The 25,322-nt window shown below is 40.1% G+C and overlaps 1 protein-coding gene and 3 pseudogenes across 9 annotated transcripts in view; 1 reads left to right on the top strand and 3 right to left on the bottom strand.

Moving 5' to 3' along the window:
• Positions 1 to 25,322, bottom strand: part of LOC308648830 (patr class I histocompatibility antigen, A-126 alpha chain-like) — a 365,404-nt gene that overhangs the window by 228,816 nt on the left and 111,266 nt on the right. The gene's annotated exons all lie outside the window — the stretch shown is intronic.
• LOC308648838 (saoe class I histocompatibility antigen, A alpha chain-like) overlaps positions 1 to 25,322 on the bottom strand; it is a 140,737-nt pseudogene that overhangs the window by 17,724 nt on the left and 97,691 nt on the right. The gene's annotated exons all lie outside the window — the stretch shown is intronic.
• LOC308648834 (5'-AMP-activated protein kinase subunit beta-2-like) lies at positions 7,691 to 8,675 on the top strand (annotated as a pseudogene). The gene has a single exon. The product of its transcript is annotated as a 5'-AMP-activated protein kinase subunit beta-2-like (transcript).
• The window catches only part of LOC308650379 (patr class I histocompatibility antigen, A-126 alpha chain-like), a 30,597-nt pseudogene continuing 20,340 nt past the window's right edge, over positions 15,066 to 25,322 (bottom strand). The window contains exons 2-7 of the transcript in view: positions 21,916 to 22,071; positions 21,459 to 21,668; positions 20,857 to 21,114; positions 19,977 to 20,252; positions 19,740 to 19,850; positions 15,066 to 15,076 (exon numbers count right to left, since the gene is read on the bottom strand). The product of the transcript in view is annotated as a patr class I histocompatibility antigen, A-126 alpha chain-like (transcript). The remainder of the gene's footprint in view (positions 15,077 to 19,739; positions 19,851 to 19,976; positions 20,253 to 20,856; positions 21,115 to 21,458; positions 21,669 to 21,915; positions 22,072 to 25,322) is intronic.

Below are 25,322 nucleotides of genomic sequence, written 5' to 3'. Positions count from 1 at the left end.
GTGATCCAAAATAAAATGCTTTCCAGATTTATTGCACCATTTGCAGTCCCACCAGCAATGTATGTTTGTGTGCCTTTTCACCCACATCCTCACCAATACTTATTGTTGTTCATATTCTTAATAGCTGCCATTCTGACTGGAGTGAGACGAAATCTTAGAGTAGTTTTGATTTGCATTTTCTCTAATTGCTAGAGATGTTAACATTTTTTCATATATTTGTTGATTGATTGTACATCATCTTCTGAGGAGTATATATACAGGTCCTTTGCCCATTTATTGATTGGATTTTTTTTTTGGTGTTAAGATTTTTGAGTTCTTTATATATCCTAGAGATTAGTGCTCTATATGATGTGCCTATGGTAAAAATTTGTTTCTGTTCTATAGGCTTTCTCTTCACCTCAGTAACTGTTTCTTTTGCTGAGAAGAAGCTTTTTAGTTTGAATCCATTCCATTTATTGGTTCTTGATATTAATTCTTGTGCTCTAGGAGTCTCATTAAGAAAGTCAGGGCCTAATCCTACATATTGGAGACTTGGGCCTCCTTTTTCTCCTATTAAGCACAGGGTCTCTGGTCAAATTCCTAGGTCCCTGATCCACTTCAAGTTGAGTTTTGTGCATGGTGAGAGATAGGGTTTTAATTTCATTTTGTTTCATATGGATTTCCAGTTCTCCCAGCACAATTTGTTGAAGAGGCTGTTTTTTCTCCAATATGAGATAACTGTAATTATGTGGGTTGGTCTCTATGTCCTCTATTGTGTACCATTGGTCTAAAAGTCTATTTTGGTGCCAAACTATGCTGTTTTTTTGTTACTATTGCTGTGTAGTATAGTTTAAGGTCTTATATTGTGATGCCACCTGCTTCACTCTTCTTGCTAAGGAATGCTTTATTCTAGGTTTCTTATTTTTCCAGATGAATTTCATGACTGATTTTTCTATTTCTATGAGGACTGTCAATGGAATTGCATTAAATCTCTATAGTGCTTTTGGTAGTATGGCCATTTTGACAATATTAACCCTGCATACTCAAGAACAAGGGAAATTTTTCCATCTTCTAAAGTCTCTTTAATTTCTTTCTTTAGCGTTCTGTAATTTTCACTGTAGAGGTCTTTCATGTCTTTCATTAGGGTTTTTTTTTTGGGGGGGGGGGGCAATTGTAAATTGGGTAGTTTTCCTTTCAGAGGATTTGTCACTTTTATGTAGAAATGTCTTTGATTTATGGGTGTTGATTTTATATCCTGCTACTTTGGTGAATTCATTTATTAGTTCTAGAAGCTTTCTGGTGGAATTTTTTGGGTCTTCTTGGTATAGAATCATATTGTCAGCAAATAGTGGTAGTTTGAGCTCTTCTTTTCCTATCTGTATCTCTTTAATTTGTTTTGTTCTGTCTATGTTCTTGCTAGAGTCTCCAGAACTATGACAAACAGAAGTGGTGAAAGAGGGAATCCCTTCTTGTCTAAGTTTTTAGAGGGAATGCTTTCAATTTTTCTCCATTTAGAATGATGTTGGCCTGGGGCTTAGCATAGATAGCTTTTACAATTTTGAGATAAGTTTCTGTAATTCTTAATTTTTCTAGTGTTTTGAACATGAAGGAGTGCTGTACTCTGTCAAATGACTTTTCTGCATCTATTAAGATGATCATATGATTCTTATCTTTAAGTCTATTGATGTGATTAATTGCATTTATTGATTTCCGTACATTGAACCAACCTTGCATCCCTGGGATGAACCTCACTTTAACATAGTGCCCTATCTTTTTTATATGTTTTTGTGTTCAATTTGCCAGAATTTTATTGAGAATTTTTGCATCTATGTTCATTAGAGATATTGATCTGAACTTTTCTTTCTTTGATGTGCCTTTGCCTTGTTTGGGGGGTCAGGGTGATATTGGCCTCATAGAATAGTTTGGAAGCGTTCCCTCTTTTTCTATTTCATAAAATAATTTGAAGATTATTGGTATTAGTTCTTCTTTGTGGGTCTTGTAGCTCAGCTGTGTATCCATCTGGTCCTGGGTTTTTTCTTAGTTTGGTAGTCTTCTGATGGCATCTTTATTCATTGCTTGAAATTGATCTGTTTAACTTGTGTATATCATCCTGATTCAGTTTGGACAAATCATATGACTCTAGAATCTAATTTGTTGATACCTTTGATATTTTCTATTTTACTGGAGTATAAAGTTTTAAAATAATTTCTAATTATCTTCTGTATTTCTGTAGTGTTCATCATGATATTTCCTTTTTTATCACAAATGATAGTAATTAGTGTTTTCTCTCTCCTTTTCTTAATTAGTATGGCTAAGGATTTTTCAATTTTTTTCAAAGAACCAACTTTTGTTTTGTCAATGTTTTTCAATAGTTTCTTTTATTTCAAGTTCATTGATTTCAGTTCTGATTTTAATTATTTCTTGTCTTCTACTACTTAGGGTGTTGATTTGTTCTTCTTTTTCTAGGGCATTGAGATGCACTATTAGGTCATTTATTCATTGACTTTTTCTTCTTTTAAGGAATAAACTCCATGCAATGAACATTCCTCTTAGTACTGCCTTTATAGTGTCTCAGATATTTTAATACGTTTTATCAGTGTTCTCATTTACCAGTAAGAATTTTTTAATCTCCTCTTTGAGGTCTTTTGCAACCCATTGTTCATTCAGTAGCATATGATTTTGTCTCCAGAGTTTGGAGTAGCTCTTATTTTTTATTGTATCATTGATTTCTAATTTCATTCCATTATAGTCTGATAGAATACAAGGTAGTATCTCTACTTTTTTGTATTTGCTAGGAGTTGCTTTGTGGCATAATATGTCATCTGTTTTAGAGAAGGATCCAAGTGCTGCTGAGAAGAAAGTGTATTCACTCATTGATGGATAAAATATTCTATATATTTCAGTTAAGTCTAATTTATTGATTGTATTATTGAGTTCTGTGTTTTCTTTATTTAGCTTTTGTTTGGAAAATCTAGCCAGTGGTGAAAGAGGAGTGTTAAAGTTTCCCAGTTTTATTGTGTTGTGGTTTATTTGACTCTTGAACTTGAGAAGAGTTTGTTTGAAGAATGTATGCTCCATTGTTTGAAGCATATATATTTATAATTGTTATGTCTTGTTGATGTATGTTTTTCTTAAGCAGTATGAAGTGTCCTTCTTTATCCCTTTTGATTAACTTTGGCTTTAAGTCTATTTTATTTGATATGAGCATGGAAAATTCTGTTTGTTTCCACAATCCATGTGAGTGGTATGTTTATTTCCCAACCTTTCACCTTCAGTCTATTGATGTCTTTTCCTGTGGGATGAGTCTCTTGAAAGCAGCATATTGTTGTGTCTTTTTTTTTTAATCTAATCTGCCAATCTATGTCTTTGGTGAGTTTAGGCCATTAACATTCAAGGTTATTATTGAGACATGATATGTATTCCCAGTCATTTTTATTTTGGGTTTTTAACTTGACATGATTTCTCCTGCGATTGGCTTTTCCTTTAGTGTAATACATCCATTTGCTGATTTTTATTGTTGTTTTTTATTTCCTCCTCATGGAATATATATTTTGCCAAGGATGTTGTGTAGTGCAGCCTTTCTAGCTGAAATTTTTTTTAACTTTTTTTTATCCTAGGAGGTTTTTATTTTATCATCAAATCTAAAGCTTAATTGTTCTGTGCCATCTGTGACCTGAGTGGGCAGCTGAACTTAAGATCGCTCGTGTGAATTGCAGGGACACCAAATAAAACACAGACACAATTTTCCTTTACACAAGCTTTAGGATGGCTTCTCCACTCTCGTCCTCAGAGTCCCCAAAAGGGAGAGCAAGAGAAAGTCATGAGAGACTGGTGAGAGAGAGAGAGAGTAAGCACGTTCGGAAGTGAGCTTTTATTGGGGGGACTCGTTCTTTAGAAAATTCTATCAAAAAAAAAAAGGTCAGAAGGGGCAGGGTTACAAGGGATAGGTGAGTATAACTTAACCCTTGTGGGTGACACCTACACCTGAGAACCCACCTTGCTATCCAAGCTGGGACAATGCCCAAGTTACCATGAAATGTAGTAATTGTTCAGAGCCTCCTGCTTTAGGACTGGAAAGTGTGCGGTCATTCAGAGAAACTCCCCAGGGTGCTGGGTATAAGATTCTTGGATGGCATCCATTTTTTTTTCAGAGCTTCCAGGGTCTTCTAGTTTTTGGTGTCTGGCTTGATAATTCTGTGGATATCCTAATTGGTTTTCCCCCTATGTGTAATCTAATTCCTTTCTACTGTGGCTTTTAAAACTCTCTCCTTATTCTTTGTGCCAGGAATCTTCATTATAATGTGCTTTGGTGTGGATCTGTTGTGATTTTGTACATTTGGTGTCCTGTAAGCTTCTTGTATTTGATTTTCCAATTCATTCTTCATGTTTGGAACATTTGCTGATATTATTTCATTGAAGAGATTGTTCATCTCTTTGGTTTGGAATTCTGTACCTTCTTCTATCCCAATAATCTTAAATTTGGTCTTTTTATGTTATGCCATATTTCTTAAATGTTCTGCTCATGGTTTCTTACCATCTTCACTATGTGGTGAACATTTTTTTCAAGATTATTTATTTTGTCTTCATTATCTGATGTCCTGTCTTCCAAGTGATCTGATCTGTTGGTGTTTCTTTCAATTGAGCTTTTAATTTGGTTTATTGTTTATTTCATTTCAAAGATTTCTGTTTGTTTGTTTTTTTAAGAACCTCTGTATCCTTATGGAAGTAATCTTTAGCTTTCTGTATTTGCTTTATTGAAATGATTTTTGCTGTGTTTGCTTTATGATATTATCCTTTAATTCACAGAACATTTTAATTATGTACATCATGAACTCCTTCTCTATAATTTCTTCTCTTATGCTGGCCATGGATTCTAATAATGTAGTATCTTTTGTTTGTGGCACTTTCTTCCCTTGTTTTTTTTTTTTTAAGTTATTTGTGTGTCTTTTCTTCTAGCACTGTGGATCTGAGGTGTTACCATTTTTACCCTACAGGCTTATAGTGTCCCTTCAGGGTTCCAATACCTCTTTTTTAAGGGGAGAACAGTGGTAACAGATCCCAAAACAAACAATATACAACCTTACACTAAATAGCTGCTATTAAGACATTTATGGTTTTGTCACATTATACAGAAATGGTGAGTTTTATTATTATCTATGATATAAACAGTAGGTTTGCTAAAGGGTCTGCAGTTCTGCTGGTGAACAAAGAATCAGGGGTGAGGTGTAGAATGAGGTGTTGAGGGGGTAGGAAGTAAGGATATAGAGTTATTAGATCTTAGGAATTGTGAAAGAAATCTAAAGAAGTTGGTTTGCAGAAAAAGAGGAGAGAGAAAGTGATTTTGGGGAGACAAGTAATTGGATATACATTAGAGTACAAAAAACAAACATAAATATTAAGAAAAAATAGAAATATAAAAATAAGAGATAAAAGAATATATAATACAACTGTAGTATACTATTCAGACATCCCAGTTCTCAGTAGCCTAATCCATGATAAGTACTTGACTTCACAAATTTTGGGGATATGAGGGCAGGAGAAGAGAGAAGAAGAAAAAATATATATCTCAAAGGAAGATACAAGGATTGTTTTTGTAGGAGATCAGTATTTTTCCTGCTTCCCTTTTTATCCAACAGGTGGGGTTGTCTGTTGTTTGCTGGTATCACCACCCTTAGGATGGTGAAGGTTATTAGGCTGGGAAGGTTGGTCTTGTGGGCAGAGCTCCTCGAGATGGAGTACAACACCTGGTTTTTCCTGCTGGGAGACTGCACCCAAGGATCTCCTTTGGGGCCTGCTCATGTGATGTGGGCCCCTGATCTTAACACTTTATATCACATATAGACCTCACAATTTGTTTTCTCTAATTTAGTCTCTAACCTGTATCTTTCTCATCCCATCTCTTTTACTTCCCAATCAGGAACCTTTCTCTCCAGATGTCTTGTGGGCTGTGCTGTTGGAGCTGTGCACCTCTCTCGAGAGCTGTTTTATATTGGGAAGTCACTGTGCCAGGTTAGCGGCTGCTGGAGATAGCGGGGAGTTTGGGACTGTCATTACCTTAATGTTACTTCTAAGCCCCAGCTGGTGTTCCAGGCTGGGAGTTTCCCCAACGAAATATGGTGACTAAGGTGTCCTAAGATGGAGGTGGCTGCTTTCAGCAATGAGGTGCCAGGTTGGGTGGTGCCAGGTGGTGGCATTGGGCAATGTGTTCGGAGATGCAGCTCTGTGGCAGTCAGTGCTGTGGCTGGTAGCTGTCTCTAGACCTGTGTGGTGTCCCCAGGTGAAGGCTACCACATGTAGGGGACCAAGGCAGTGGTTTAGTGTCCTAAGATGGAAGTGCATGTCAGTTTATTTTGAATCACAGTTTTGGAAGTTTCACTCCATGATCTGTTGGCCTGTTGTTTTGGGCCTGTGGCAGCACATTATGGGAAGTGCATGGTGAAGCAAAGCTGTTCATCTCATTGCCAGGAAGCAAAAAAGAGGAAAAAGGGACCACGGTCCCACTGTCTCCTTCCAGGGCATGCCTAGATGTCTTCAAGACCTCCCACTAGGTTCCACATTTAAAGACTCCATCACCTCTCTATAGTGCCCAGCATGAACACATGCAAATCTGTGAAATAGTAAAGTCAAACTACAGAAGTTATCAAACTGACTTGTTGGCAGAAGTTGTTTATAAAAATTTTGTTATTCATTTAATTTTATACATTTTCTTTTAAATAGTGTTTGCAGCATCCTCCATTCTTAGATTATATTTTATTGTTTAAGTTGATAAACATGTATTATTTCCACTTTGGGTCAATTATAAATAAAATCATGATGAGCATTTAAGTATGACTGTATAGACATGTTTTCCCACCTATTGGACAAATTCTTAAGTGTGAAATATTTGATCATAAGGTGAATGTTTATGTCAGGATTTGTGATACTGTTTTACAAATGAGATGTGACTTTTTTATTTTTAGCAGTAGTATATGATATTTCTACTTGCTCCAAATTCTGTTAAAATGTGGTTTTAAATTAGATGTTTTTAATGTTATTCATTCTAGTTGGTGTATGGTGGCAAGTCACTGTGGTTGTAATTTGCATTTCTTTGACGACTACTGCCAGTGAGCATCTTTCACGACTTATCAGTGACTGCCATATCTTCTTCTGTGGACTGTTTTCCAAACCTTTTATAAAGCATTGTCTGTCTCATTATTTAGTTGTAAGCATTCTTTATGTATTCTGGGCACTTCCCTACACATTTTTTTTTTAATTTTATGGCTTGCATTTTTATTTCCTTAACCATGTATTAGCCTATTTATGCAGCTTTTAAAAAAAAACCCAGACTATGTAATTTATCTTAAAATTATTTATTTATTAAAGTTCTAGAGACTGGAAAGTACAAGTGCCAGCACTGGCATCTCATTATTGCTGCTCTCAGCTTCCACTGTCTGTTTCCATCTGTATTTCCCTGTTGTCTTACTAAATTCTGACCCTGTTCTTTTACTCATTCACTTTTTGTTTCACATTTATTTCTAATCAAAATTATTGAAACATATTTTGCATCTTCAACTCATAAAATTTATTCCCTTGGGCCCTGCAAGATAAAAATGAACTGAGATGTAATAAAATATGCTAGTTAGGGGCGGGTGTGCCCCTGACGCGGCTGCTGGGGTGTTCCCCGCCAGGTGTAGTTCTTCACGCCAGGTGGCCCCCGACTGGAGCTGCAGCCATGGGAAACACCACCAGCGACCGGGTGTCCGGGGAGCGCCACGGAAGGTGGCGGCGGCCATGCCCCCGGCAAGGAGCACAAGATCATGGTCGGGAGCACCGAAGACCCCAGCGTTTTCAGCCTGCCGGACTCCAAGCTCCCTGGGGACAAAGAGTTTGTATCATGGCAGCAAGATTTGGACGACTCTGTAAAGCCTACGCAGCAGGCCCGGCCTACTGTTATCCGTTGGTCTGAAGGAGGCAAGGAGGTCTTCATTTCTGGGTCCTTCAACAACTGGAGCACCAAGATTCCACTGATTAAGAGCCATAATGACTTCGTTGCCATCCTGGACCTCCCCGAGGGAGAGCACCAATACAAGCTTTTTGTAGATGGACAGTGGGTTCATGATCCATCAGAGCCTGTGGTTACCAGTCAGCTTGGCACGATTAACAATTTGATCCATGTCAAGAAATCTGATTTTGAGGTGTTTGATGCTTTAAAACTAGATTCTATGGAAAGTTCTGAGACATCTTGTCGACACCTTTCCAGTTCACCCCCGGGGCCTTATGGTCAAGAAATGTATGTATTTTGATCTGAAGAGAGATTCAAATCCCCACCCATCCTTCCTCCTCACCTACTCCAAGTTATTCTTAACAAGGACACTAATATTTCTTGTGACCCAGCCCTACTTCCTGAGCCCAACCGTGTTATGCTGAACCATCTCTATGCATTATCTATTAAGGACAGTGTGATGGTTCTTAGTGCAACCCATCGCTACAAGAAGAAGTATGTCACTAGGCTGCTGTACAAACCCATCTGAAGCCATCCTGTCTTGCCTTCATGGATTCAGGGGAAGCTTCTCCCTTGCCTTTGAACTGAACCAGTCTTACCTGAGACTGGAAGGCTGATTTGTTTTCAGGCCAATATGTGTGTTTCAGAGCTTCTGAGTAGGATGCTCTGCTTTTGCATTTGATTGCAGATGAGAGCTTTATGAGTTCATGGAATTTATTTTAAGAAGAAAACATACATATGAAGGGAAGGTTATTGGAAGCCTCCTAGCCCCAGCTATGGGTATTCACCAGGACCCCTTTTGGGGAGCTATAGAGATAACTGTACAGGGAGTTTTTTCCCTAAAATGAAAGAACAGCAAACTCTTGTTGGGTGAAGATTCTACCACTGCTACCTTTGGTGTCCAAAAAATGAACTTGGGCTAGACTGTTGCCCTACTTATAGCTTCTGCCTCACAGGGGCAGCTTCTCTTGCATGGGGTCTCTGTATTTTCACAGTGTGTGGCACAGTCTGTGTTTTTTGATATAACAAATACCTCACAAGAACGCTTTGTTCTCTTATTTCACATTCTTCCTTTAATAGCCTCCCTCAGATCCCATAACTGACCCCTCACAAAATTCTTTCAGTAAGTGACCCCTTTGGAAAGTTCTGTGGGACCTGACCCAACTTATTGATGATGGTTGTCAGAATATCTCCTTTTTAGCCCACCAGAAGCCCAAGCCACTTTGTTACCACTTGTTTTAAACTTCTACTAAAGAAAATATGGGTTCAATGTTATAAGAAAGGCATATGCAGAAGATCTATTTTTTTCTTTTAATTTGCTACTACAGCTTTGACTGTATGGCACATAGGTTTTCCTGTTTGGCCTGGCCTTGTTTCCAGTTATGCTTTCTCAGAGCAGACAGCTCTGCAGATAGACATGGACCAGGGAACACTTCTAGGACTTTTATCCTTGAAAGATTTTTATGTGCCTGCATTTTTCGTTAATTAAAAAAATTCCTTTTCATTGGTCTTAAAAGACTGTATTAGAGAACTTAAGGCTTTTAATAAATGGTCCTTGAGATTTTCTTCTTTAGTTAGAGGAGACTATACTCTTATGTGAATATGGCCAGACCCATGTTCATCTTTATCCCAAGTACTGCTCTTGATACAAGTTCATACAGACTCATTGATACACATATGGATTCCCTCACCTAGTAAGATGTAAAGGCCATGAGACAAGAAAGTATTCCTGGAAGGGTCTTTGTACTAAATAGTAAGAAGATCACTTTTTTCTTTCTGCCTCTTTTTTAAAAATGTGTTTAGTAATGAGGTGGGGTCACTGATTTCCATTTATGGACTGAAAAGTATTCAATCCACCCTTGGGGTTCAGAGATAAGACATTTTTTTCCAAGTATCTTGGCTCTTCCATTTTACAGATAAATGCAAGTCAAACATTCAACCTTGAAGGAGGCCATACTTGATGGTTGAGAGACTCCTTGACTGCTAAGATGAACCCAGCCACACTGAAAGGGCACCTATAGGTCAGTTTAGCTACCTCTTGTTTTTTCCATGCAAAGCTGACAATTCAGTTATCTTTGGGAATGTAGACCTCCTTAATCCCAGGTATGAGGCAATAAGATGTGGGCTTGTAGTTTAGCAGGGAATGCAAGCTACTAAGTGCATTGGTGGTTAATTGTGGAGAGTAGATACTGCTTTTGCCTTTCAAAGCCACCTTCTGCAACAAAAGGCTTTTGTGGAGAATCTTTTATGGTCCAAACCATTTTGTCAGTGGTGTGCCATTATAAATATCCAGGCCAAATCCTATTTTAACCAACTCTCAGGACCTATATAGTCTTTAGTTGTGCTGGAATTTTGTTCTTACCCAATATCCATTAAGTAATTGGGCCACCTAGAAGGATTTAAAATCTTGGTTGTTACATGGAGGATTCTCTCATATTCATTTCTTGTCAATAGTACTGAAATGCCATTATCTGTGTGTTCATGTGTTAAACTTTTTACTCCAAATTGGTATATGAGTATTGTGGGACAGGGAAGGAAATCTCCTCTGTGTCTCAGACCAGATGCTTCTTGTCGGTTGGGTCTGGCTCTAATGACAGTATGTTTTATTGTTGGTGATCTTCAGATTTAAATGTAGAAATGTACAAATTTTGTTTCCCAAATTCTTCTTTCCCAGCCAGATGTGAAATAGGTGCCTACCAAGGTATGGAAAGGGATGTGTAGGGGGAATTGGGTAGTGACTACTTCAACACAGTTTCTTTTCTAGGCTGCTAATAAATGGCCCTGAGATACCCTATTTTGGTCTGTCACCAAGAAACTGTTCTAGAAGGGGAAAAGGGAGGAAGAAAGGGAGCCTGATAACTCACCCTTTTATATTGGTTAGTTAAAGAGAGAGATTATTTTCTTCAGAAGAGAGTGGTAGAATTTGAAAATGAATAAAAGCAAAAATAAATTTTTTACCTTTTTTTTTTGACCTCTAGGAATTTTGTTTAAGTCATAGTTGGCAGGATAAGAAGATAGCTCTTAAAAGGTGGCTGACCCTTAACAACAGTAGTATGGTATTGTGATTGTGGGGCAATGAAAGAAGAGTGACTGAGTTGAGGAGTAAAGGACAAAGTAACTGAAAATAATCCATTTTTATAAGACAATTTAAATCAGACATAACCTGGTGATATATCCTTGGATCTCATTATACAAAACTTAGCATTATGTGGAACATTTTCCCTTTGTTTCTTGTTCCTATTTGCTGCTTTAATTTTATTTGTCAGATGGACTCTACCAAAGTCTTAAGTTAAATGTTACCTAAAATACATAGGTTAGTTATTTCACTGGTATGGAGAACTTACACACCAGAGTTAGTAGGTTGCTTTAAGTTCAGACTTGAATGGGATTTAACCACTATAGGCAACACCCCTGCAGTGCTGACTTTTCTTAGCACATGCTTGTGTAATTAACGTGTAAACGAGTCATCCAAAAGATGCTTCTGAGAGGATCCGACAAACCAGACTCACTCACTTTTTTTCCAGTTATTTTTAGTCCTTGTAAATCTATAGAATTTGAGAGAAAACCTTTGAAAAGTGCCAGTATTCTATGCATACTGCTAAAATGAAATGAAGTTTGGAAAGAAGTGATATCTCCAGACAGGATTTATAGTAATCTGGGGTGTAAATGAAGGAGAAACACTAATGATTGAATTCCCTGCTTTTATTGGGGAAATAGGGCTTTTAAAATTTTGACCTCAACTAAAAATGATATGCAATAGTCTATGTTTGTGTGTGTTTGAAATATATCCTATTCTCAGAGATTTCTACATCCTCACATTCTAGTGATTTGGGGCATGGGCTTATGAACACTATATAACTTATTCAAACATTATTTTGGTTCATCCTTAAAGCCAAGTTCTTGCTGTCTTCTACCGGGGGCTGCTGGCTCCAATTACCCATGGGATGAAGGACCTGGTAGGGATAAGGGTCTTTTAAAACTTTATGGGTCTAGGCATTTGTCTCTCCTTAAGTGCCAATCACAACTGGAGATTGAGAAACTGATTTCTGCAGTGAACCTAAACTTTTGGAGTAAAAAGCCAAATCTTTTTAAAAATTTTAACAGAAAAGGAAGGAAGAAAAAAAACCCTCCAAGTTCGTTACTTGTATAATCCAATTATGAGCAATGGAATCCCTCCAGGATTCTCATTTGGGCCTTGTGTGATTTGTTTTTCTTACTTGTGCTTTGAAGTAAATAAGCTTCAGTAAAAAATAATTTTGTTATTGCTTTCAACATTAGATGGTGTTGACTTGAATCATGTATAGCACAGTACTTTTTGCAGTAAGATTGGTGTGAAATACTAAACAGTATAGATTTTATAGGTATCAAGTTAGATGGTCAAGGGATATCTATATTGTTAGATATTGATGATTTACTTATTTTCTATTCGACTTCAGAGAGCACCTTACCCAGCTTGCGGTTTTAGGACAGCCAAAGCTCACTGTTATTGATTAGTCCTAATCTCTGCACTGGGTCCCCTATGAGAGTCTTGTTTGAATTTTGGTGAATTAGAGAATGTTGATTTGTATTACACTGAAGCATCTGGAAGGAGTGTAGCTCTGTGTCTGTCATAAAGGGGGGATAAAGACTGTAATTTGAAGGGAATAAAATATGTGATATCCTCCATTAAGTGGTGCTTTTTGTAACCTTTAATGCTGAGATACAGAGGCTGCTTTTCAATATTTCACAAAGGAGTGGAATACAAACAAGTATGAATTTTAAAACTTTTCTCCAAATGTAATTGTCACTGGGCCCTGAATTGCCTGAAAATTATGTGTAACTCATACAGAAATGCCGCAGTCTTGGCTGGGCACAGAATCACGAGCCACCACACAGCTTTGTGGATTCAAACAGCAATTCTTTACTCCCGAACTCACACCGGCCTCCACACACGTTCTGGGGCAATCCCAGTTCTGCTGCCACCCAATTCACCTACTCCACGAGGCTTTTTTCCCAAAATGCTCTCTGAATCTCACGAGAACTCCAAGGGAGCTCAGGTAGCAGGAACGCCCTATTTCCAGCAGCAATAATCCTCAACATGAACTTCCCTAAAACCCAAGGTCTTAAACTGGGAACGCCCTAAACCCAAGGACCAATACACCCTAATCCTGGATCCACCCTGGTCGTTGAGCAGGGTCACCTTTCTCAAACACACATGCAAGGTCAACAGCGAAATTAACATGGGGTATGCTGGCAAGGCAATTTCGATGCGTCATTTCTACTTGGTAATGGCCCTCAGCACAGAAATGTGGGTTTTTCCCCATAAAACTGTTTAATAAAAGTATTACACAGCAAAAAAAAATATGCTAATTAGAATTTGTGGCTATATGTTATATGAAAAATTCTGGATGTAAATTGCTTTGTCCCTGCTATATTGAGAGTTTGAGCATACAGTGTTGGCAATCCATTTTTACTTGCTTATATTGATGAATGTAAATATAGCATACAGAAATTTTGTATTTTTTTGTCTTATATTTTTAAAGAAAAAGAGAGAAATATATATATATATATATATATATATATATATATATGTTTTCAGTGGACACAACATCTTTATTTTTATGTGGTGCTGAGGATCGAACCCAGCTACCTGCACGCAAGCGCACTACTGCTTGAGCCACATCCCCAGCCCTGGTCTTATTTTTCAACAAAACATTCCTATACAACTGAATTATCAGAGCTAATTTCTCCATCCTGATATTAATGGCTTTATAGGAAAAGGAAGAAATACCCAAACTAGAATGGTTGCTCTGTCTTTCCATGTGATATATTCTAAGCCATGTTATGATGAAACAAGGGGGCCCTTACCAAATGCTGAACAGATGCTGGAACCATGCTCTTAGATTTCCAAGCCTCCAGAATTATGAGTCAAATAAACTTCTATTCTTTATAAATCAACTGGTCTCAGATATTTTGTTACACCAACAGAAAACAGACTAAGACACTCCATTTCTTGAAGAGATGAAAACTAGATTTTCATATGTGCTGTGGGGTGTTTATGTTGTGACCATCCCAAGATCCTCTCAAGTTCTGACCACCTCCTCCTTCCTTTCACTGCAACTCCCTCACTGACTAGTGCTCAAGCTCTTGTGGAAACACAGTAGCAACTCCAGAATTTATATATGTGTAGACAAAGGTATCCCTCCTGCTTTACACTCTACTTGTCTCAATATGTTTTAATTGATTTCTCTTCTGCTAAAATTATCTAGGTTTGTTTTCTGCTTTCAGCTAAGACTATTAATTTATCCTTAAGCTAAATACTTATTTCTATCATCTAAAATCCCAGCTGACATAAGACGTACTCCAAGACTAAGTGATTGCCAAAAACTCAGGGATATTGAACTTCACATAGTTCCCTCCCTCTTCTTATTGTAAAATTTGGAAAAGACATGATAAATAAATTAACAAATTTCCACTAAAACATATACCTCACAAGGCATGAAATGCCTGATCAGGTATGATTTTCATCAAAATATTTATTGTTTTCCCAGCTGCTTAGAAAACTGGCAGGAAACAGACCACCTCTTCTGACCAGCAGACTACTACAGGAGCCAAGACCCAGCCCAGACTGCCCACATCAGCCTGCGTGGGACCCAGGCTTACAGTAGGCCTGTGTCCACCCCTCCACCCGGGGGGCAGACACCCACCAGAGTGTAGCCCCTGGGACAGAACAACCCCTTCTGACCAGCAGACTACCGCAGGAGCCCAGGGCAGGCCCAGATCATTCCGCACCATTTTGCACAGAACCCATGTCCAGGGTAGGTACAAGTTCACCCCCCCCCCCACACACACACACACAACAGTAGATCCTAGAAGCAGCTGCATCTCAAAGCAGGCAACCCAAAGGGAGAGTGAGGTCCACTCTTTTAGCTCCATCTCTGTAAGACATTGCTTCCATCTTGGGGCACCTTAACTACTATCTCAAGTTACCTCAGCTATTGCCACCATCACCTTTAGATGAAATCCACATTGAGGGACACCAGCAAGGCCTGGAAGCCCAACATCAAAGTGAGATGCAGACCCTATGCAGGGGTAGTATAATAATATAGGGAAGAATGGTATTATCTCAGATCCACACTGCAAGAAAGGAAGACACAAAGACAAGATGAAAAAACAAGGAAGGAAAGTGCCCCAAACAAACCAGGACACTATAATAACAGAACCCATGGACAGCAACATTGGTGAAATGTCAGAGAAGGAGTTCAGAAGTTTCCTAATTGAAATGATCTGTGAATTTAAAAATGACCTAAATGAGCAAATGTAGGCAAAACTTGATCACTCCAACAAAGAGATAAAAGAGTAAATATAGGTAGAAAAGATTACTTCAAGAGAGAGATAGAGACTCTGAAAAAAAAATCCAGAAATCCTTGAAGTGAAGGATACAATAAGTCAAATAAAAAAACTCAATAGAAAGCATAACCAATAGACTAGATCACTTGAAAGAAAGAACATCAGATAATGAAGACAAAGTATACAATCTGGAAAATAAAGTTGGTCACACAGAGAAGATAGTTAGAAACCATGAACAGAACATCCAAAAATTATGGGACAACATCAAAAGATCAAGTCTAAGAGTTAATTGGGATAGAGGAAGGCACAAAGTTCCAAACCAAAGAAATGCACAATCTCTTCAATGAGATAATATCAGAAAATTTCCCAAGCATGAAGAATGAATTGGAAAACCAAATACAAGACACCAAATGTAGAAACTTGCATGCTAATGAAGAGGAGAGAGAAAACTCAAATTACTAACATATGTGACAACAGACACTATGGAAATACATAAGATAATTAGAAATCATTTTGAAAACTTGTACTCCAATAAAGTAGAAAATATCGAAGGCATTGACAAATTTCTAGAGTCATATAATTTGCCCAAATGAATCAGGATGATATACAAAATTTAAATAGATCAATTTCAAGTGATAAAATAGAAGATGCCATCAGAAGTCTACCAAGCAAGAAAAGCCCAGGACCTGATAAATACACAGCTGAGCTCTACAAGACTTTTAAAGAAGATCTAACACCAATACCCTTCAATTTATTTCAGGAAATAGAAAAAGAGGGAGGGGCTGGGGATGTGGCTCAAGTGGTAGCGCGCTCGCCTGGCATGCGTGCGGCCCAGGTTTGATCCTCAGCACCACATACCAACAAAGATGTTGTGTCCACCGAGAACTAAAAAATAAATATTAAAAATTCTCTCTCTCTCTCTCTCTCTAAAAAAAAAAAAGAAAAAGAGGGAGTACTTCCAAACTCATTCTATGAGGCCAATAATAGTTGGTTTGACTCCAAAACCAGGCAAAGACGCATTAAAAAAAAAAAAAGAAAACTTCAGACCAATATCTCTAATGAATATAGATGAAAAAATTCTCAATAAAATTCTGGCAAATCAAATACAAAAACCTATTAAAAATATCGTGCACCACATTCAAGTGGAATTCTTCCAAAGGATACAAGGTTCATTCAACATACAGAAACCAATAATGTAATTCATTACATCAATAGGCTTAAAGGTAAGAATCATCTCATAAATAGACTTAAAGGTAAGAATCATCTCAATAGACTCAGTAAAATCATTTGACAAAATACAGCACCCCTTTATATTTGAAACCCTAGAAAAATTAGGAATAACAGGAATATATCTCAACATCATAAAGGCTAATTATGCTAAGCCCCAGGCCAACATCATTCTAAATGGAGAAAAATTGAAGGCATTTCATGTAAAAACTGGAACAAGACAGTGATGCCCTCTTTCACCACTTCTATTTAACACAGTTCTTTGATGGACATCATTATCCAAAGTACATGAATGAAGACACAAATTGGTGTGAATATTCTTTATATACAATGAGAGACATGAAAATTGTGCTGTATATGTGTAATAAAAATTGTAATGCAAAAAATATAAATTTTATTTTAAAAAATAACATATTTCTTGAAACACTGGCCAGAGCAATTAGACAGATGAAAGAAATTAAAGAGATACATATAGGGAAAGAAGAACTCAAAGTGGCACTATTTGCTGATGATACAATTCTATAATATATAATATATAGTATATATACTATATGCCCTAAAAGCTACACCAGAAAATTTCTAGAACTAGTAAATAAATTCATCAAAGTAGCAGGATATAAAATCAACACTCATAAATCAAAGGCATTTCTGTATATCAGTGACAAATCCTAAGAAAGGGAACTGAGGAAAACTACCCCATTTATAATAGCCTCAAAAAAAAAGTATTTGGGAATTAACAAAAGAGGTGACAGATCTATATAATGAAAATTACAGAACCCTAAAGAAAGAAACCAAAGACCTGAGAAGATGAAAAGATCTACCTCTCCTTACTGGAGAGATATATATAGCTCAGTGGTTGAGTGCCTAGATCTTATGCATGAGGCCCTGGGTTAGATCCTCGGGATCACCAAAATGAAAACAAAAACAAAAAAACAAAAGCCCTCAACCATTAAAATTAAGATAAATCTGGGAAAAGATATAAGTTAATTACAAGGTAGGCACTTTTGGTTTGTTTTCAGTTTCCTGATATATCCTAGATGCAAACTGTGTCATCTATTCAGTACTCAACAAATGAGAGCCGAATGAATGTTCAGTGTCAGCCCTCCCTCTTCTAGAGACACTGTTTTTATCAATGGGGCCTCAGATCAAATACTGCTGTGGCATCTGCAGCACAAGGGCTTCTCACACTGAGGTCAGAACCATTGGGCTTTTCTTACAAGAGCTGCCTTCCCTCCCTCCACACCAGCCCTTCTGCAATCCACAGTAGCTAAGTACATTTTGATCTTCAGAAAAGATGATCCTTAACTAGGGGGTCATATTTTCCAACTAAACAAAAACTTCTATTAGACTCTGTTGTACCCATGCAGGAATCTGTAATGGAGCAAGTGCTAGGAGGACAGTGAAATTGCAAGAAGATGGAACCCTAAGGAGAATTCATCTAAGATGAGAAATCATGAAATCCTTCCTTTCTGCTATTCCCATAATCTGTTTCCTTTACAAATATTGGAAGAATGGTGGAAAATACAACCCAAGAAAATGTCCTGGGTTTTGTGGGACAATGACAAGAAAAAATTACTTCTGCTGCTTTCAAAGATTAGAGACACCCAGAGGAGACAAGACCAGAACTCCTACTTAATAACAGAAACGGGGATAATTCTCAGTAGAAACCGAGAAATTAAAAAAAAAAAGATGGGAGCAGAAGGTCACCCTCAGGTCTCTGCTTATGGGCTTGATGCCTTCCCTGCCCATGGTCCTGGAGACAGGAATTGCCCTGGTGATGCTTGAGTCCCTGTCATCACAGGTCCTAGAGGGATGAGGTCAAATGAAGGGACAGGACTAAGGAGCAAGAAAGATGATCCAACTGAGGAGTGACCACATCACAGCCCAGGATGGCTGGAAACAGACTGGGTACCACCTTATCTACCCTAAGTTGCTTTCATTCTTCTCCAGTCCCCACCTGCAGCAGAGTCAGCACAGAAAATGTGGATTCTGGAAGTCCTCAGGTCTTATCTTCTCTCTGTAACTTTAGTAATGTTCCTTTCGTTCAATTAGCACATCAATCACATTTTCTGCCACAAGTTTGAAATACAAATCAATATCCAGATCCTGTTTTTTCCATAGTGAAGGAAGAAGCTACCTCTCAGGGCAACATAAAGCTAAATCAGTAATGAAGACATCTGTTACACAGGAAAATAGATTCAGGAGGAAAACAGGACAGCATGGGGAGTGGTCTTGGTGATCAGAGATGTGCTCCTCTCTCCATTTCCTTACATTATGATGACAGGAACACAGACACAGATAGATGCCAACTGCATAAGAGAAGTTGGAACTTTATTGAAATGACAGTAGGATGCAGGAAGAGAACTGAAGGAATTCTGTACTGCTCAATCCCAAAGATGACAGCTGTCTCACACTGGAAAAGAAAGTATTACAAACAAATTCAGATCACTCATTGTAATGGAGACACTCTGAACAACCATTAAACACTCAAAATGTCAAAAAATACTTCTAAGAGTCCCTATAACACAGGAGCCACCCCATTCCCCAACCCCTCTCCATCTTCAGGCCCTCCAGGTTCTCACCATTATAAGAAGTGAGTGACACATCAGATCTCCAAGCACTGACAACACCTGAGCCAAACAAAACAGAAACTGGTCAGAGTGCACAGAAACTGTGGATAATGGAGGAACTATGGGATGGATAGGTCCTCCCATCACTCCCTGAAACACTTTCTCAAGGGTCCCAGGGATCACTGTGCTTAATTTTAATAGGTAGTTGGTGCATAGGTCCCCTTTTATTACACCTGTGGGGAGAAAGCATCCTGTGAGAGAACAGGTTGAAAATAGGTCTTGGAGGTATCTCCTAGTCCTGGACACTAGGGAAATCTCCAGGACTATAACTATAGATATAGGTAAGGATCAGAGGAGACAAGAGGAAAGTAAATGGGTAGGGATGGAGCCAACTGCTCTTCTGGAGGTCTGTCCTCAGCAGGAAAATTCCTCTCTGCCCTCTAAATGCTGGTAATCAGGTCTTCACTACTACAAAAATCAAGAGCATATATTTGTCCCTTAGTTTCTATGCACTTAACAAAGAGTAAGGAGGATCCATGGTTGGATTAGGGCATGTGGAGATATTAATTCCAACGAACAAGGCAGGGCACACTTCTACCAAGTACTTTAAACCATCAATGGGGACAAAAATTCAGACCCTGCACTTTCCCTACCTGTGTTTTTCTTCTTCCACAAGACAAAAGCAGCCACAGCTCCAGGGACAACAGCTCCAAGGAGGACCAGGCCAGCAACTATTCTCATGATGGTGGGCTGAGGGGATGGCTCTTGGAGGAGAAGGGAAGTCAGGTGAGGGGTCTGATCCCCAGCTCTCAGTTCTTACACTGCTGAGGGTCTCCAGAAAGCCTACTGCTTTTCTGAAGAGAGGATCTGTGCCCTCATCCCCTCCTTACCCCATCTCTGGGTGAGGGCCTCAGGCAGCCCCTCATGATGCACATGGCAAGTGTATCTCTGCTCCTCCCCAGCAGGCACCACCACAGCTGCCCATTTCTGGAAGTTTCCATCCCCTGAAGGTCTGGTCTCTACAAGTTCCATGTCCTGGGTCTGGTCCTCCCCATCCCTCTGCCAAGTCAGGGAGATCTCCTTAGGGTAGAAGCCCAGAGCCCAGCACCTCAGTGTGATGTTTCCTTCAGGGCTAGGGTGGTGAGTCACATGTGTCTTTGGGGATTCTGAGAGGAAGAATATAGAAATTCAGACATTATTACATTACCTTTCATGGGCCAATGAAGCAGCTCTCACATGACCATCCTGAGAATGGACAACAGGATTGGAGAGTGGAAGGGAACATAAAAACCTAGACAAAAGCCAGGACTGAGGCAGCTTCTAGTTTAACCTATTCCTTGAAAGTTCTAGAATGAGATTGAGACAACCCAGTATAAGGCTTCAGGTCCCTGAGAGGGACTTCAGATTCTGGTCTTGGTAGAGGCTGAGACATGTGGAAAACCTGGAGTTAGACCTCCAAGGACACTAGGCTGGAAAGGAATAGACAGTCTGTCCTTGATGCTACCAAGACTACTCCACAGAACTGTGGTCATTACTTATTGTCTTTCCCACCAGCCAAATAGAGAGAGGCAGGATCCCTCACTAGTCCTGAGAGAAAGCGGCCTTCAGTTCCTCTCTAGTTCAGCACCCGGGAATCCGGCCCACTCACTGCCCTCTGGACTAAGGAGCAGGAGGGTGTTCTGTAGTGGGTGCCATTCTCCTCCCCTCCTTGTGGGAAGCTAGCCAAGGGATCTACAGGAGATCAAGCAGTTGTCCAGCAGCCACTCATACCTACTCACTGCAGTGTCTCCTTCCCATTCTCCAGGTATCTGGAGAGCCACTCCACACAGGTGCCCTCCAGGTAGGCCCTGAAGCCCCTGTGCCACCGGCTGCCACCCATTTTCTCAGGGTGATCTGAGCAGCCATGTCAGCTGCGGTCAAGGATTGCAGGTCCTTCTTCAGGGCAATGTAATCAGTGCCATCATAGGCTGACTGCCGGAACCCGCGGAGGAGGCATCCCTCTGGTCCCAGCTCGAAGCCATTCAGCTTCTGGAGTGTGTAAGAGCCTGTCCCCGCGCCCCGAGGTCAGCCGCATCCCCGCTCGTCCACCCCGCGAGTTTTCCTCCCTAAACTGCAAAGGAAACCCTGTCACAGTCCGCGAGGGCACTTTCTGTGTCGAGCGTCTCCGCGGGTCCCTCAGACTTGGGGTGAAACTCGGTTGGGGGAATCCCTGACATCTCGGGACCCTCCGTGAGGGATATTAGGGGTCGCGACTTCACACAGGGACCCTGGTCACTCACTGCCCTCGCTCTGGTTGTAGTAGCCGCGCAGGGTGTTCAGGTTCACTCGGTGATTCTGCGCGTTGTTCTTAGCAATCCCTGTGTTTATGTTACTCTGGCCCCAGCTTCTCCATCCAAGGTGCCCTGGGCTCCATCCTTGGTGTCCCAGAGTCGCTGTCGAAGCGTGTCGTCCACGTAGCCCACTTCCGTGTACCAGGGCTCCCTGCCCGGCCGGGACACGGAGATTTCGAAACACGTCAAGGAGTGGGAGCCTGGGGAAGGGAGCCGCTGAGACCTGCAGGACTCTCCTCCTGGTGCCAGACCCTGGCCAAGAACAGAGGAGCAGGGTGGAGAGACGCTAAGGGGCAATGGGACTTAAAATGGCTAGATTCAGGGGCTGGAGTGGAGGGTCAGGAACAGCAGACCCTCTAGCCACGAAGGGGAGTGTATGGGCCCTTACTTGTCCTGAGAGACAATGGAGACTTTAATTTTTCTGTGTCCTGTGCTCTCACAGGAAGGTCCCCTGGCTCCTCCCTCGAAGAGGCCATTTCCCTCCCCACCCTGCACTCACCTGCCCAGGTCTCAGTTCCGGACCAGGGCCTCTGATAGCAGCAGGAGCAGCTTTCCGGAAGCCATAACCCCCAATGTGCAGTTCTATGGTGATTTTGCGTCCAGGCCAGTAGGTTGGAACTTTACAACTGAACTGTGGTGAAGCTGATTCGCTTCTCTTGGAGCAAGACAAACAATGGGAGTGAGAACTAGGGCTCTGTCAGGAGTGTCCAGGCAGAACTACCTGACCCAGGTTGGGAAAATGAGAAGTGAAACACCAGGCAGAAGGGGAATCCCCAGTGGTCTGTGTCCACACCGCAGACCCCTCTGTAGACCCTGAGTGCCAAGCCCAGGACCTAGGACTTTGCCAGAATGAACTTCTGTTCCAATCGCTCTTTATCAAGCTGTCCCTTTGATTCATGCCTCAGGGAGTAAATCAGCAGTTCTCAAACATTTTGGTTTCAGGGTCTTTACATGCTCTTAGAAAGTAGTGTGCACTCCAAGGTAATCATTTGTATGTGGATTATGTCTACCAATATTTGCCACATTAGAAATAGCAATTAATTCCAATTTAAAGATATTTTATTGCTTCAGAGTATTGACAACCTATTGCATGTTAACAGAAACTGTAAGGGTCCAGCGAAACGTCAGAGGAAGAGACCACAAGAGACTGTCTTATGCAACAGCAGAAGGGAGGGTTTATTTGGTTTCCAGCATGCTAGGGCCCAGAGCTCTCTATAACAAAGAGAGATAGAGTCTACCACGAGGCCTGCGCAGTGGTTTCATTAATGAGGTTCTAGGCATTAAGTTAGTTAGAAGAGATTGAAATAAAACACACAAACCAGTTACCTTATTTATATTGCTAGGTCCGAGACGGCTCGCCTCCCTGGTTCCCGCCTCTAGCCGCCCAGCAGGGCAGCGAGGATTACTCTGGGCTAGCAGGAGAGAGAGAGAGCGAACACGCCTGGGAGTAGCCTTTTATTTGGGGAACAAGAGATTCAGGGGAGAATTCCATCCAATGAAGGTTGAGGGGGGGCTGCACTCCAAGGTCAGGGTCAGTTATTGGGTCTCCAGGGTCAGTGGTCACGCACACCCCCACACGGATGAGCTCTCTCATCAGGAAAGGGTCGGGAAAGCTCCGACACAGCCAGAGCGCCTCAGGCCCTTGACGGGAGTCACCCAATCACGTGTCAGAATGGCTCTCCACATATTCCCCCTTTCTTTTCTTTTTTTTTTTTCTGGTCCCAAGTATTTTATTTTTTTTAAATTTTTTATTGATTATTTAAAGCATTACATAGCTCATGATATATCATCTTTCATACATTAGACTCAAATTGTGTTTTGAACTCCCATTTTCACCCCAAATATAGATTGCAGAATCACATCTGTTACATATTCACATTTTTACATAATGCCATATTAGTGTCTGTTGTATTCTGCTACCTTTCCTATCCCCTACTATCCCCCCTCCCCTCCCCTCCCCTCCCCTCCCATCTTCCCTCTCTACCTCCCCTGCTGTTATTCAATTCTCTCCCTTTTTTTTCCCTCCCCCTTGCCCCTCATAGCCTCTTATAATTTTATATATCCTTGAAGGTCTCCTACCATTTCCATATGCTTTCCCTTCTCTCTCCGTTTCTCTCCCCCCATTCGTCTTTGTTTACTGTAGTCTTTTCCACATGCTCTTCTTTCCTGTTCTGTTCTTAGTTGTTCTCTTTATATCAAAGCAGACATTTGGCATTTGTTTTTTAGGGCTTGGCTAGCTTCACTTAGCATAATCTGCTCTAATGCCATCCATTTCCCTGCAAATTCTATGATTTTGTCATTTCTTAGTGCTGCATAATACTCCATAGTGTATAGATGCCACATTTTTTTTATCCATTCATCTATTGAAGGGCATGTAGGTTGGTTCCACAGTCTAGCTATTGTGAATTGTGCCACTATAATCATTGATGCAGCCGTCTCCCTATAGTGCGCTCTTTTAAGGTCCTCAGGGAATAGTCCGAGAAGTGCAATAGCTGGGTCAAATGGTGGTTCCATTCCCAGCTTTCCCAGGAATCTCCATACTGCTTTCCAAATTGGCCTCACCATTTTGCAGCCCCACCAGCAGTGTACAAGTGTACCTTTTTCCCCACATCCCCGCCAACACTTGTTGTTGTTTGACTTCATAATGGCTGCCAATCTTACTGGAGTGAGATGGTATCTTAGGGTGGTTTTGATTTGCATTTCTCTGATTGCTAGAGATGGTGAGCATTTTTTCATGAACTTGTTGATTGATTGTATGTCCTCCTCTGAGAAGTGTCTGTTGAGGTCCTTGGCCCATTTGTTAATTGGGTTATTTGTTATCTTATTGTTTAATTTTTTGAGTTCTTTGTACATTCTGGATATTAGGGCTCTATCGGAGGTGTGGGGGGTAAAGATTTGTTCCCAGGATGTAGGCTCTCTATTTACCTCTTTTATTGTTTCTCTTGCTGAGAAAAAACTTTTTAGTTTAAGTAAGTCCCATTTGTTGATTCTAGTTGTTAACTCTTGGGCTATGGGTGTCCTATTAAGGAATTTGGAGCCCGACCCCACAATTTGTAGATCGTAGCCAACTTTTTCTTCTATCAGACGCAGTGTCTCTGATTTGATATCTAGCTCCCTGATCCATTTTGAGTTAATTTTTGTGGATGGCGAGAGAAAGGGATTCAATTTCATTTTGTTGCATATGGATTTCCAATTTTCCCAGCACCATTTGTTGAAGATGCTATCCTTCCTCCATTGCATGCTTTTAGCCCCTTTATCAAATATAAGATAGTTGTAACTTTGTGGATTAGTCTCTGTGTCTTCTACTCTGTACCATTCGTCCACCCGCCTGTTTTGGTACCAGTACCATGCTGTTTTTGTTACTATTGCTTTGTAGTACAGTTTGACCTCTGGTATCGCTATACCTCCAGATTCACACTTCCTGCTTAGAATTGCTTTTGCTATTCTGGGTCTTTTGTTTTTCCATATGAATTTCATGATTGCTTTGTCTATTTCTACAAGAAATGCCGTTGGTATTTTGATTGGCATCGCATTAAACCTATAGAGAACTTTGGGTAATATCGCCATTTTGATGATGTTAGTTCAGCCTATCCATGAACAGGGTACATTTTTCCATCTTCTGAGATCTTCTGCTATCTCTCTCTTTAGGGTTCTGTAGTTTTCATTGTATAAATCTTTCACCTCTTTTGTTAGGTTGATTCCCAAGTATCTTATTTTCTTTGAGGATATTGTGAATGGAGTGGTTTTCCTTATTTCCATTTCAGAAGTTTTGTTGCTGATATATAGGAATGCCTTTGATTTATGCGTGTTGATTTTATAACCTGCCACTTTGCTGAATTCATTTATTAACTCTAGCAGCTTCTTTGTAGACTCTTTTGGGTCTGTTAAGTATATTATCATGTCATC

Source organism: Spermophilus citellus (assembly GCF_964194105.1).
Source record: "Spermophilus citellus genome assembly, chromosome: 5".
NCBI lineage: Eukaryota > Metazoa > Chordata > Mammalia > Rodentia > Sciuridae > Spermophilus > Spermophilus citellus.
Note: the sequence above shows the minus strand (reverse complement) of the source record. Positions and strands in the feature narration are given on the sequence as shown.